Source organism: Panulirus ornatus, chromosome 24 (genome assembly GCF_036320965.1).
Source record: "Panulirus ornatus isolate Po-2019 chromosome 24, ASM3632096v1, whole genome shotgun sequence".
NCBI lineage: Eukaryota > Metazoa > Arthropoda > Malacostraca > Decapoda > Palinuridae > Panulirus > Panulirus ornatus.
This window is the reverse complement of record NC_092247.1, coordinates 2,384,462-2,397,602: the sequence shown is the minus strand read 5'-3', so window position 1 is coordinate 2,397,602 and position 13,141 is coordinate 2,384,462. Positions and strand designations below refer to the sequence as shown.

At 40.3% G+C, this 13,141-nt stretch overlaps 1 protein-coding gene across 9 annotated transcripts in view; it reads right to left on the bottom strand.

The window, feature by feature from the left end:
* LOC139757010 (protein turtle homolog B-like) overlaps positions 1-13,141 on the bottom strand; it is a 179,120-nt gene that overhangs the window by 55,592 nt on the left and 110,387 nt on the right. The window contains exon 1 of one of the 9 annotated variants that reach the window (XM_071676959.1): positions 3,635-4,564. The exons of the other annotated variants lie outside the window; for them this stretch is intronic. The gene's annotated coding sequence lies outside the window, so the exon portion shown is untranslated. Of the gene's footprint in view, positions 1-3,634; positions 4,565-13,141 lie in introns of those variants that run through there. 9 annotated transcript variants of the gene reach the window in all.

The window sequence follows — 13,141 nt, the reverse complement described above, 5'->3', positions numbered from 1 at the left end:
AACTGAAAAGCTTTGATACAGTGCAGCTTTAGGATCTAATCCCCAACCTTCCCTATTTTTGGCCTCACTGGTCGTACGGCTAGGGTGGTTATCGTTTGACATGCGTACTTGGCCAGATAAACTTGGCCAAAGCAATACGGCTTATGAACTTCACATCTGACCTCAAGAACTTGATTCGCTTTCCTTACTCGGCATTTTTGGTTCACCTTTTCTATTCTATAGATAACATCACTTCGGTTTCTTCACCTGAAAACTCGCTGCTTGCCTGCTTCTTCCCCAGACCATACAATAATCGACAAGTCACTGAGTTACAGTACTACAGTGTGGCTTTTGGCAGCTCAAGGATGGGCCGTTGTGGTGTCTGCTTCTTTCCTTACACCGCATAACTTTTATCTTTATGTTTCTCTACTATTTTCAACAGCTTTTAGATGTCCTTTTTTTTAGGGCAGGTTCTTCAGTCTCCTCAAAACCTCTACGATACTATTTCTCTTTTTCTGCTTACGTGTCTGTTTTTGTAATCCTTTCCATGTTTTATTCAAGGACCGACCTCGATGGGACATATTTCCATGACTCGGACGTTTGATACAAAAGAAAAACTCTTTCTTTCTTCTCTTTGTCGGACGGTTGACCTAAGATGACGTACCTCATCAAACCCATAACAAAATTCAGTCACCTAAGAGACCCCCTTAGGAGACGGACCAAGTGAGGTGAGTAGCTTTTCGAGTCAAACTTCCCCAGCCATTCTTAAACTGAGTCACCGGTGGCTACATCCTGACTCTTCCTTGGTAGATAAACCTAGTCTACCATTAAAATCAGACTTCACTCGTCTAATTTCCCGGTACCATGTACAGAGCTTAGCTAGCGTCGCTCCTCTTACAGTAAACCAAATGTCCTGACGAACCATTGATGACGAGAAACTCATACATAGAAAGTGATATGCCCAGCACTTGTTGGTTTCTTTACCAAAATCTATGATGTTACATTTTGAAGATAAGACTCCTCTCTGTGTATTAAAATCATCTCATTTGCATATATTTGCAAAACGAAAAAAGTGCTGCCATATTCTTTTTTCATGTTATCACAATAAAATGTTCCAAACGGTTCCTTATGATAATTCACATTCTCTTCATAGTTTCAGAGATACATCTGTTAACGTGTCGAGTGTTATCTAAGCACAAGATCTGTTAGTTTATCCATCAGCCAAGTTCTCATTTGAGGTTAAACTGCATTATCAAACACTGGAAGTCTATGTGCTACAAATGTTGCTTGGGTCTCTGATATCAAGTCGAGTTAATTCAAATGACTCACTTTTTGATTGCTATAAACCTCTTCCTCTATCATCCGTGATGGCGTTCTCTGCTCATTCGTCTATTTTTCTTTATCCATTCTTCATCTTTCCCCCCGCTTCATTCTGACACTCCTCTCTGTCTATTTCTCACGCCCTTTCTCACTCTGGTGGCTTCTATTCACTTGCATTAACGTCTCAGCTTACTCCTACTCTTTCTCAAACGTCTCTCTCATCCTATCATATTCGTGTTCTACCTTTAAGTCTTATATTCCTCTTCCCCGCTATCTTTCTCCTCACGTTTCTTACAAATTACGACAAAGCTTCCCCATTTCGTCTTAACTCCTTGCCTAGCTCGATGTTCCTGACCAGAATATCCAACTTGCACGGGTGGTAGACCCATCTAAACCATAAAAGCCTTGGTGAAATATACTAAGACAAGAAAACCTCTGGCATCTAACAAACGCGTCCATACCTGATCGAAAAACAATAAAACATGTGACTATCTAAAAGGGATCAATGATATCTATATTAGTCCTCGCTTAGATGTTTCATTAAGAGATCATAAACAATGGACTGAGTATATCACAGTGGAAGAAGGGTATCGCTATACCACTTATTTAACCCTAGGAAAAAACAAACTATTTATTGACCCAATAACTATGATGTCGAGTTTCAAAAAAAAAAGGCTTGAAAATTAGTCTTTTGACAAGAATAAGAACATCGTTCTTTCTCCACGATAGTGACACTAATCGAGCAACAAGGTGTTCGAAAATTGAAATTCTATGTAAACATGCTTGATATATACAACAGTGATGCACTCCACAATACCTTAACAATGTTTAGAAGTGATGAGTTGGTATCATAGGATGAATTACACGTACCATAGCAGAGCATGTGTCCACGTGTTTAGAGGAATAACTGAAGATTCGTTAACTGTTGTCAATGAGTTCGAGATATCTATCTTTAGGAAGCAGTGGAATAGTCAGTCTCTTCTGTGCTTCTTCACAGACAACCATAGGATTATACTCAGGTGACAAAACTCGTATAGTAGACATCAGTTAGCATTTGTCAGAGGATTAGATCGCAAAAGGTTAATACGAACAGCTTCAGCAGACACAGACGTCCATAGAGACAAAAACAAAGTGAGAAAAGGGTCATGAATGAATTCTAGATTAACATATAGAAATACAGATAAGAAGACAGTAGCTTCTGCAGAAGTAGACAAAACAAAGAGTCGGTAGTGGCAGGCGAGACGTCCAAATCACCATTAAATTTGTAACTTCATAACTGGGAGGAGTAGGAAGGAGAGGAGGAGGCAGTCGTGTTGGACAGGATGTATGGGCCAGAAGGTCGTCATTAACTTCCGTGCAGCAGAATAGAGAACGGACAGAAACTCTGGTGTTTAGTTTAACCAACAGATGGCAGCTTGAACGAGCCCATTCACTTCAACAGAGCCCAGTGTTAACAGGGACTAACACGACTCATATCATATCACACTGGTGGAAAACCCTTGTGAACTCAACTGGACTTAATGTGCCAGAAAAGTGCTCCATATGAGGAAGACACGGGAGAAGTTGGAGAGATGAGACCATAAGACGATGACGAGATCTTTATCAACAGAACAGAGACGTCGTTCGACTCTGCATGTTTTGGTTTTCGGATTTTACCAGAACGAGGAGAGGAAAGGGTAACTTATGAACTGTGGATGACAGTCGTTTTTCGGGGTGAGTGTGAGGAAGTTTACGAAAGACAGAACAAAAGGCAACTGGAACACAGAGAGCTCCGTGCATGGAGATATTGTGGAAAGTTGAAGAAATGGCAACCGAAGGTTTAATTACTTTCCGATATGTATTGTTTTGTTACCTTCCACACCTCCCATTTCTTTGCTACACCCTTCATACGCTCCTACTGCCGCTATTCATTTTCGAGAAAACTGTCCTGAAACCTTGGCGCATAATGTAAATGTGTTCGTAAATAAGTACGTTCGCTCCACAAACCACACGTTTCAGACTCTGTAATGTCCTTACTGTGTGTCTTTAGCCTTGCATGTACGGTAGAGAGAAGGGATGGAGAATGATACGAGTCATACACGAGAACATACTGGAATCAGTTGATGGTCAAGCAGCCAAAAGGCAAACAATAACTAAAACAACAAATACTTCGCTGTTATAGTACAGATATAGGGTTATAGACGATAAGGAAAACAATGATATTGCGGCTAATATTATCATCATAATTATGTTATTTACCCATGTAACATTATAACTTTTCTTAGTTATCTTACCACCAAAATGATAATCATCCCTAGTTAACTGTTAAGACGTAGAAATGGCATCACTTGCTCACCTCCATTCTCTAGCTGGTATGTATGATGCAGTGTAACCAGGGACCTCTATCCACAACCAGATCAATCCGTAGTTTCCTTACTCCAGTCTTTTCATATACCATGCTTCAACCCATGGATAGCACGTCGTCCCCTGTATACCCCATCGCTCCAATTCGCTCTATCTGCTGTAATCATTATCATTATCAACACTCCTATTTTGTTATTATCATGACTGTGACGAACTCCCCTTCAGAGACAAAAGTAGTGTGAGCAGGGCTCAAGAAACGACCTTCCTTATATTTCTATTTCTAAAAATGGAAACAAAAGGACCGAACAGTGTAGTGTTTATCCTCCTACAAAGTTAATGCTAGGGTTTCTGAATGTGAATGGATATAACTAGGAGAGGAAGAGGAATATAGATGCATGTTTGGGAAGATAAACCTGGATATTCCAACGATGAGGAAACCTGATCTCAAGACGAAGGAGAAGAATGATGTAGGGATGTTCGAGGGGTAAAGTTTAGGGTCAGTGCGAGTGTGAGAGCAAAGCAAAGGATGGCTACTTCTGCTAAAGGAGGAGTTGTAGGGATTCTTCAAAGAGTGTAAGGAAGCAAGGTCCAGGATGATGTTGCTAAGACTTGAGAGTGTATTACGAGAAGTGAGTGACTGAACGTGCTTATACATCCGATAGTAAGAGAGTAAGGAAGAAAAGCGAAAGTCTGGGAGGGGCCGAGTGAGTGCGTCAGCAATTTTGATGCAAGGGATAGAGTATGAGTGATCGGAGGTTTAAATGCAAGAGTCGCTGATATGGCTATTAAGATTATAATCATTGGACATGGGTTACCCAGTGTGAATAATGATCATTCTTACGACCCCTAGCTAGCGGTTGATCGTAACAAGCAACATAAACAAAACAACATCATATCATATAGCTATCTACAATTATCTTACCGAAGTAGAGTAACTAGAAAATGCGGAAAAACAAACATCAAAGAAAAATTTGAACATTTTGTTGCCCAAAGTTACAACCTAACCAGTTATCGTCAAGACATGAAACAAACTACATATATACACAATGTAATATAAGAAAAAACATAAGTTTCAGATTAGTGAAGTCCAAGACGTTAAACGCCATATATATATATATATAAGATAACAACGAGAGACAACTTAACTAACTACAGCTCCAACAGCTCGCCTCGTACTGACTCACTGGTTGAGCTGTAGGCCAACACCACATGACTTCGAAACGAACAAAACAAAGTCAAAACATCGTCTGTTCGGAAACAAAAATAATGTTTCGAACCTCAAACTTAAACTAAAGTTCGCTTCCAAAAATGAGTAGACATACCAAATACAAAGTACAGTTTGTTGATGTGATGAAAACATTACAAGAAAACGTGACATAACACAGTAACAGCAAAACGTAACATAACACAGTAACAGCAAAACAGCAGCTATCTCGAAGCTTCGGATCCTCCCACCAGAACAGACAGACGCCCTGCTATTACGTCACGAGCCCGGGAAAACCCAGTGAAAGTAAACGTTTGTAACAATGATATTTACCTTGTTGATTTATAGGTTAATGAAGGACTGGTATTAGGATACACCTGTCTTAAAAAAAAGGGTTCATACATTAATTATACGTGGCTGCGTGGTGTTAGTGGTGAGCGAGCATTACTGGATTATGTACCAAGTGACTGGTATACGGAAATAGAGGTTTTCAGATGTGAATATGATGAGAGAGGTGTCTGGTGGGATGTCTGGCCACATCCTGGTGGGGGCGAGCGTGAATTCTTGTAGCGTGGGAGGGAAGGGGGTGAGAGTGAACTAACTTGGAGTAAAGACGTGTGTACATAGACGCCAGGAGAGACTTGGTGAGGAAGAGCATAAAGTGAGGGTAAACGGAACTAGGGAACTAGGCGAGTAATAGAAAGTATTTAGGAACCCATCACATATATATGACTACGTAGCTTGCAACATTTGTGTATATGATTATAGTCGTCTACATTACACCCTTATCTTCACAGCTTTTGTCATCACCAGCGTGGCTGATTTTGTTCACATTCTGCTCATATTCACTACACCCTCATCTGCACATTACCACTATCTCCACTAGCTAGGTAGGTTCAACGTAGCTAGAATCAGTTTCTCTTCACTCTCCCCTTCACTGCTTCCCTCGTCTTGCATATTAACAGCCTTATTTCCAGTAAGCTGCATTTATGGCTATACTTAAATTCAGATTAGAAACCCTTTATACTCACTGTACTCTTACTCACCACACCTTCATCTTTACTACAATAGCCACTATTGCTACTCACGAACTTCACCCTCCTCTTTATTTGTAAGACCATCACAACAACAACCACACCATCCTCAATACCACTGACCTTTGACATAATCATTACAATTGAGGTCAAAGGTTGTTTTTTTCTACAGACACGAAGACAGATTATACACACCATTATCAATATATAGATAACGATTATCTTCATCATTCTAATCATTAGCAATATGTTCATTATGGTTAATTTCATTATTCCTGCTCTGATCATAGTTTTTCGAGAAATGAGAGAGAAAATGATGAACAGAAAAGAATGTATGATGGAATTTGGGAGGATCTCGCTCGCTCTTATCGGTTTGAGTTTGGTTCATTGATTATATTGAACAGACCCAAGTATCTTCAGTGCAGCTTTTGTGGGAATGTACTGAATGTTTTCTGTGAAAGAGTTGATCCTTCAGTTTATCCATTACCCAGCAATATAAGTTCAGTGCTTAAGGTGATCTGGTTCACTGGATGGTGAAGGAATAAAGTAGTTCGAAGCATCTTCTCTGGCGCCACAAACTCAGTATAGTACTCTGTGTTGAATCTTCTGCTTCTTACTGAAGGTAGATTTTGGAGCTTATTGCATTCATATTCTTTCACAGACGTAATCAAGTAGTCTCACGATGACAGGAGTCTGCAAGTGCTTTTGTGTTGAGGTGTTTGTATTGTGATATATATACCTCGAGGAGAACAAAGTTTGTGCAAATTTCCATGTGGATTATTGGAGACTATTCATAGTTTTAACAAAGGACTTTGCTGTGATGAGTGGTTAGGTCTAGAAGTACAGGAGTTTAAGTACAAAGACAACAAGTTTTTAAGATGAAACTTAGAGTTAATTTGGGTTCCCAAAACGCTAGGTTTTCCATATGCGACAGAGTTCTGTGGGAGCGGCCCTTAAAGAGTGTGTTGCAATCCTTGAAAACAAGTTTTGCAAGTCTTCCACACAAGGAGTCGTGGCGGGGACTGTGAGAGCGCTGGGATATCCCTGGATTTAGCGAAAATTGTTCTACATGAAAATTCTTTAACCAACTCTGCATTTTTTTTCTGTTACCTAAAAAGTAAGAAATTATTTGCACATGAGTAATGGAAAGTGGGATTATGTAAATATCATATATGTGTGAAGCACAATGGCTAACCTGTAGATAAGTCACACTTAGCATTACCAGCAAATAATATCGTGCTACATGCTGTTACTCTGGTAATGTAAGAGTAATTTGTTTGAGGTTTAGGATGTTAAGTTAAGCATTGAGGCCTCAAGCCATATCATTCCTTAGGAAATATCTCTTTACTGTCCAAGTATAATGTGAGTCTTATATTCATAATGTTTTAATGTGTTTGTCCCCCAGGCTCAAGCAGTCTAATGGTTTTCTCGTGTCTTTGTATGGGCGTGGGTGGAAGGAGCGTTTGCTTGTTTTCCGGTAATGTTTAGTGACGGTGATGGATTGAAAGGGAATGACAGTGGGCTCGGGAGTCAGAAAAGTGGTATCAAACAATGTCAGTGTCTTGCTGCTCTCCTCAGAATGAATGCTTCAATTTTTGAGGTTTTTTAGGAGGAAAGATTTGAGTTCCCGGTACCTAAACCTCTTACACACCCGAGAGATGGCTGTCTAGAAACTGAAACTTCCAAGCTTCTACCAAGACTTTGTCTGGAGGAAGTTAAAGAAATATTATAAACATACTCCGTATGATTCCACTGGTATTGCTTGAGTATTTTGAAAGGCAGTGGAGGAGAGATGACCTTTAATCTGTTGATCAGTTTCCAAATGTACTGCTCCCTACGACCTCCTTTTTTTCCTTTCTGGCGTTTTGGTTAAATGTTTCGAACTGGAGGATGGTACACTACTGAAACTATTTCATGTATGTTTGTAAAAGTACACTAAGGTCACAGTGTGCCTGACGTGGGCTACTGGAACGATGGTGATAGCAAACGAAGTATCTTTTAGTGTGTATAGAGTACATGAAAAATAGTGGCAGGGAAGTATCAGGTTGTGGAAATCACTCGGTTGGACACTTGAAGTATAGATAACCAGTGTGTCTGTATGCAACCTGTTTGTCTGTTTCTATGGCAGTTTAGCCACCGCAGTTTTGTTTACAATCTTACAATCTTAAAGGTGTTTGAGGTCGTGTCACTTAAGTTGTTCGTGTAAGAATTTTGTTGTGGTTATTTCAACGAGGAAAATGTTTTGATATGTAGAAAATGACACATATGTATCTGTAGCCGAAGGGCTGGCCAAGTTCGAGACATGACTACGGTAGGGAATACTGGCTCTTATGCGTAGCTATTGGACGTCTAGTTCTCCAGCATGAATAAGTGGGTAGTGCAGGACCTGCATCATAAGTTATTGGTAAGGACTAAGGGGAAGCTAAAGGCTCAGGACTGAGGGTTCGATATGGATGATTCGCCTGTGTGTGTGTGTGTGTGTGTGTGTGTGTGTGTGTGTGTGTGTGTGTGCGTGTGTGTGTGTGTGTGTGTGTGTGTGTGTATTTGTGTGTGTGTGTGTGTTTGTGTGTGTGTGTGTGTGTGTGTGTGTGTGTGTGTGTGTGTGTGTGTGTGTGTGTGTGTATTTGTGTGTGTGTGTGTGTGTGTGTGTGTGTGTGTGTGTGTGTGTGTGTGTGTGTGTGTGTGTGTATTTGTGTGTGTGTGTGTGTGTGTGTGTGTGTGTGTGTGTGTGTGTGTGTGTGTGTGGTTAAAGGATGCTTAAAGAAAATCAAGGGGTCATGGGAGGAATTTAAAAAGGGAACTTGACTGAAGACAGGGAGTGAGATCGAGATCGAGATCGAGAGAGAGAGAGAGAGAGAGAGAGAGAGAGAGAGAGAGAGAGGAGGGGTAGCGAATGTGGGATTTTGGCCAAATTCACGCGATGAGGAGGGATGGTGGGGATGAGATTCATTGAAAGGAGGATTAGATGTTACATGTTAGAGACGGCGGAGGACATGGCAGCTGGGCGAGAGCTGGAGCACAGGACGCTGGAAAGTATTCATCTGGAAAGTTATTCATGGAGGACCAGTATGGTCTAGGAGACAAGAATGGTCAGGGTGGAAGCAGTTGCACATCCTATCAATAACAAGCTTGGCGAACTGTATCGCTAGAGGTTATCTATGAATTCCAAAGCAGACTGTCTGGGTCAGCTGCTCTGGGAACACAGGGAGGAACAGACGCTGAGTAGGTATGCTGTTGTTGTCGTCTCTTGCAGAAAAGAACTCTGGGATGTGGGGCGAGAGGGAAGGAATGAGAGAGACGTGGAAGGGAATACCTGTAAGAGCGGAAGGTTTAGCGCGGTCTTATCTCTACCTGTGCTTGTGTTTATCTGGACAGCTACACAAGACAGACTGTGAGGAAACTTCCCCTTCATATACCCAAGATAGACGAACATATTCTAACCCATCCTGTTGGTCAAGTACTGAGAAGTATCATGACGAGGAATGAATCACTGTGTGCGAAAAGAAAAAGGTAATATCTACTGACACCCCCGTGCAGTTGGATTTTCTGGATAACAGCTTTTAATAATCTTCCACCACATTAACGCCTCATCTCCTCAGGGAAAAGGATTACTTGCAGGGAAATATACTCTGAATGCTGATCCTTGCGGGGACAGGAGAACCAGCATGATGCATTTCTTGCACTATATTTTTAACTGGAACTTTATGCTTCTGTATATTGCATATCATAATCTATGCAGGGATTATTGCAATGTTTGGAGACCTTTATATATATATGTGAGAAAAGTACATGCATTTATACCAGTCTATGATTCAGTGATTTTTTTTTGACCATATAACAGTAACTCAGTCTTTCAAGGGGAATCATTACTTTCTGAGGAGGAAAAATGAATATTGACTTTATGTATTTTGTTTAGAAAGAGAAGGTTAAGAGGTGTGTTATTACAGGTGTTCAAAATTCCAAAGACTTTGATAATCTAGATCTAAGTAGTTGCTCAAGGCCAGTGGTTTACTTCAGATGAGGTGAAGTATTCTCTCTTCAAGAAGATGGTTCACATGTCGAATGGTTTACCAGTTATGATAGATCAGAGCAGCATCATGGATACGTTAAGAACAGACTTGATCAATATTGTTTCAAACTCACGACTGACATTATTTTTGCCTCTTAGTTATATATGAAAATTACAGGTGTTTTTCTTTACATCATCAATATCCTCTTGTCTTACCATACTAGTCCCTGAGATCTGATTCCTTCTACATCCACAAACAACCTCGAAGGCCACAGTGTTCAGTTGCTGGTTGATTTTTTTTTGTGATTCGTTTCCATTCTTTGTCCTGTATTTGTTTATGTTACCTGGGACACTAAGGACAACTATATATATATATATATATATATATATATATATATATATATATATATATATATATATATATATATATATATATATGCGAGCTCAATCTTTGGCGGTCCGTGAATGCATCACAGTCAGTAACTTCAACTGATACACCAAGTAGGTGTTACTAGTACTTAAGAGTAGTGCCCTCCTACTTGTCTGTAGTTTGGACCAACCGAGCAATGGTTAGTGGGTTGAAGATGTAAGTCATCAGGTTCCCTTACCACAGGAAAGTACACCACCATCTGTTACGTCTGACTATAAACAAAGAATTTCGTCATAAAAACAAAAAAGAAAAAGGCGAATGGTATACAAGCCTTAAGAATCCATCATCCGGGCTCTGTGCAAATGGAATATTTCCGCACATTTACTATATATACAGAGGGAAAGAAGGAGGAGGAGGACTTCATACTAGTTATTGACGGTGGGAGGTAGCAAATGGACGAGGCGAACTTCGGCCTGAGCATCGAGAAGGGGGAAAGACGACGGTGCACTAAACCAGCACTACAGCGACCATCATGTTCCCCTCCCTCGCCTGGGTTACTGTCTGTTTATTTTTCTCCCACTTGTCTTTGGGTTGCTGGCATTTAACTCGTAAACACGCATGATCTTTCTATCCTACACGTAAAGAGTTGAAGACATAATGCTCATCGTTCATTATTCTAAACTTCCAACATTTTTCAAATCTATTATATAGTGGAAATTTAACAGACAAATGTCCCATCGGCGTCGTATGGGAACTGTGCCACGGAGTGACGGAGGGCTCACTGGTTTTCCGGGAACAATTTAAACTGACATCAATCACCCGTGAACCATCCTATCTCTGTCAACACTTTATTCTAGACCTGGCTTTTTCCCTGATCACTTCTACGACATTCCATGTCTGAGATCCAGCCTCCTCTCTGCTTGAATACAATCTCCTGATCACCTAATCTTCTTTCTGTAACCCAGCTGTCCAAGGTTGCTTCACCTCATCATCATCACAACTGCATCTTAAATCTTTACCATCGCATTCGATCCATGGGCAGTTCTCGTGCCTACAATTTATAATAAATGAATAAGTAAATAGATAAATGATTTCACACAAACAGGTAGGTTAGATAATCAAAAAAAAAAAGCACTTTCATCCATGGGCAATTCTCGTGCCTACAATTTATAATAAATGCATAAGTAAATAGATAAATGATTTCACACAGATAGATAATCAATAAAAAAGCACTTTCATCGCTTGGATGATCTCGAGTCTTCCAACTTCGATACTTAACAAGATCATAATTTCTTTACCTTTCAAAGCTTCGCCTGAGAGATTCATATCTCTCTCCCCCAGCTTGTATGTACAGCTTTTCGAATATTTGACTCCCTCTTATGAGGTGTTGTTCTATTTGGATTCATTAGCTGAAATCCTCTATGTAGGGGATTTTAATGTACAATGAAAGACAAAAAGTTTGGTTCTGGGATTTGGTGAAAACATTTGGTGAAAGGTGACCTTTCTGACGTGTGCTTCCTCGAATAACACGAGCAGTTACTATCACTGAGCAGCGCTTCCAAAAACACGTCGCTAAATGCTTTGAGATAAGGATCGAAAACACGTCGCTAAATGCTTTGAGATAAGGATCGAAAACACGTCGCTAAATGTTTTGAGATAAGCATTGAAAATTTCAGAGATTTCCCATTGTTTTCCGTATCTTTAATTAAGAATTTTCAATTAATCTAAACAGGATTTATCTTTGTAATGCGACCATATTTAGTACAATTACATGGCATCGGCTACTAAAGATTTTTCGGACCTTAATCGAAGCCAACAACACTTATGAAGCTTCATTGTAGTCACACTTACGAACACTCAAGATGTTGTCGAAGCAAGACTTTCATTGTTTCGCCAGATGTAAATAATCATCGCACAAAACCTGGAACCCAGTGGAGCTTTTTCCCTCGTCGTACCACGAGAGAGACACATAAGAGGAAGCTTCGTACTTTTCTTTCATTTGGTCTATATTTTTTCCCTCCTCTCCCTTCCTCGTATACCTCTATACATTCTTGTAATCGTCACAGTCCTCTTGCCTCTCACATCTTACCCAGCTCTTCTTCTCTTCGTTGCTTCCCTTCCTCTTGCTCTAATCCCATTCAATTTATTACAGCATAATTATACCAAGAATGAGGAGAGTGGGATGCTATCATCTAGACCAGCGAAACCAGGCCAAGTTATGCTAATGTGTAGGACTCAGTGCAAACGATCCTGGGAAGTGGTGTGATACGCGCGGATGAGAGAGAGAGAGAGAGAGAGAGAGAGAGAGAGAGAGAGAGAGAGAGAGAGAGAGAGAGAGAGAGAGAGAGAGAGAGAGAGAGAGAGAGAGAACGTGGTTGCTACACTGGATGATGTGCAACAGGGAACATAAACACAGGGATAACTTCAGTATAACTTATATAAAATTGCTGGAGGAAAAAAAGTAATTGTCGAGCAGTTGGTCTGGTGAACAGAGCGGAACTACTGAACTGCTCTGGGCCAGGGTAACCGTAAAGCAATGGTAAAAAAAAGAGAGACGTTGCGGGAACTGAATCTGGGGCAAATTTTTTGGTTTTGTTTTCACTAAATTGTTTGAGGGAAGTGTTTCAAATGAGAGGAGATATGTTACCTAAGTTTGAGAGAAGTGTTTCAAATGAGAGGAGATATGTTACCTAAGTTTGAGAGAAGTGTTTCAAATGAGAGCAGATATGTTACCTAAGTTTGAGAGAAGTGTTTCAAATGAGAGGAGATATGTTACCTAAGTTTGAGAGAAGTGTTTCAAATGAGAGGAGATATGTTACCTAAGTTTGAGAGAAGTGTTTCAAATGAGTGCAGATATGATACCTAAGTTTGAGAGAAGTGTT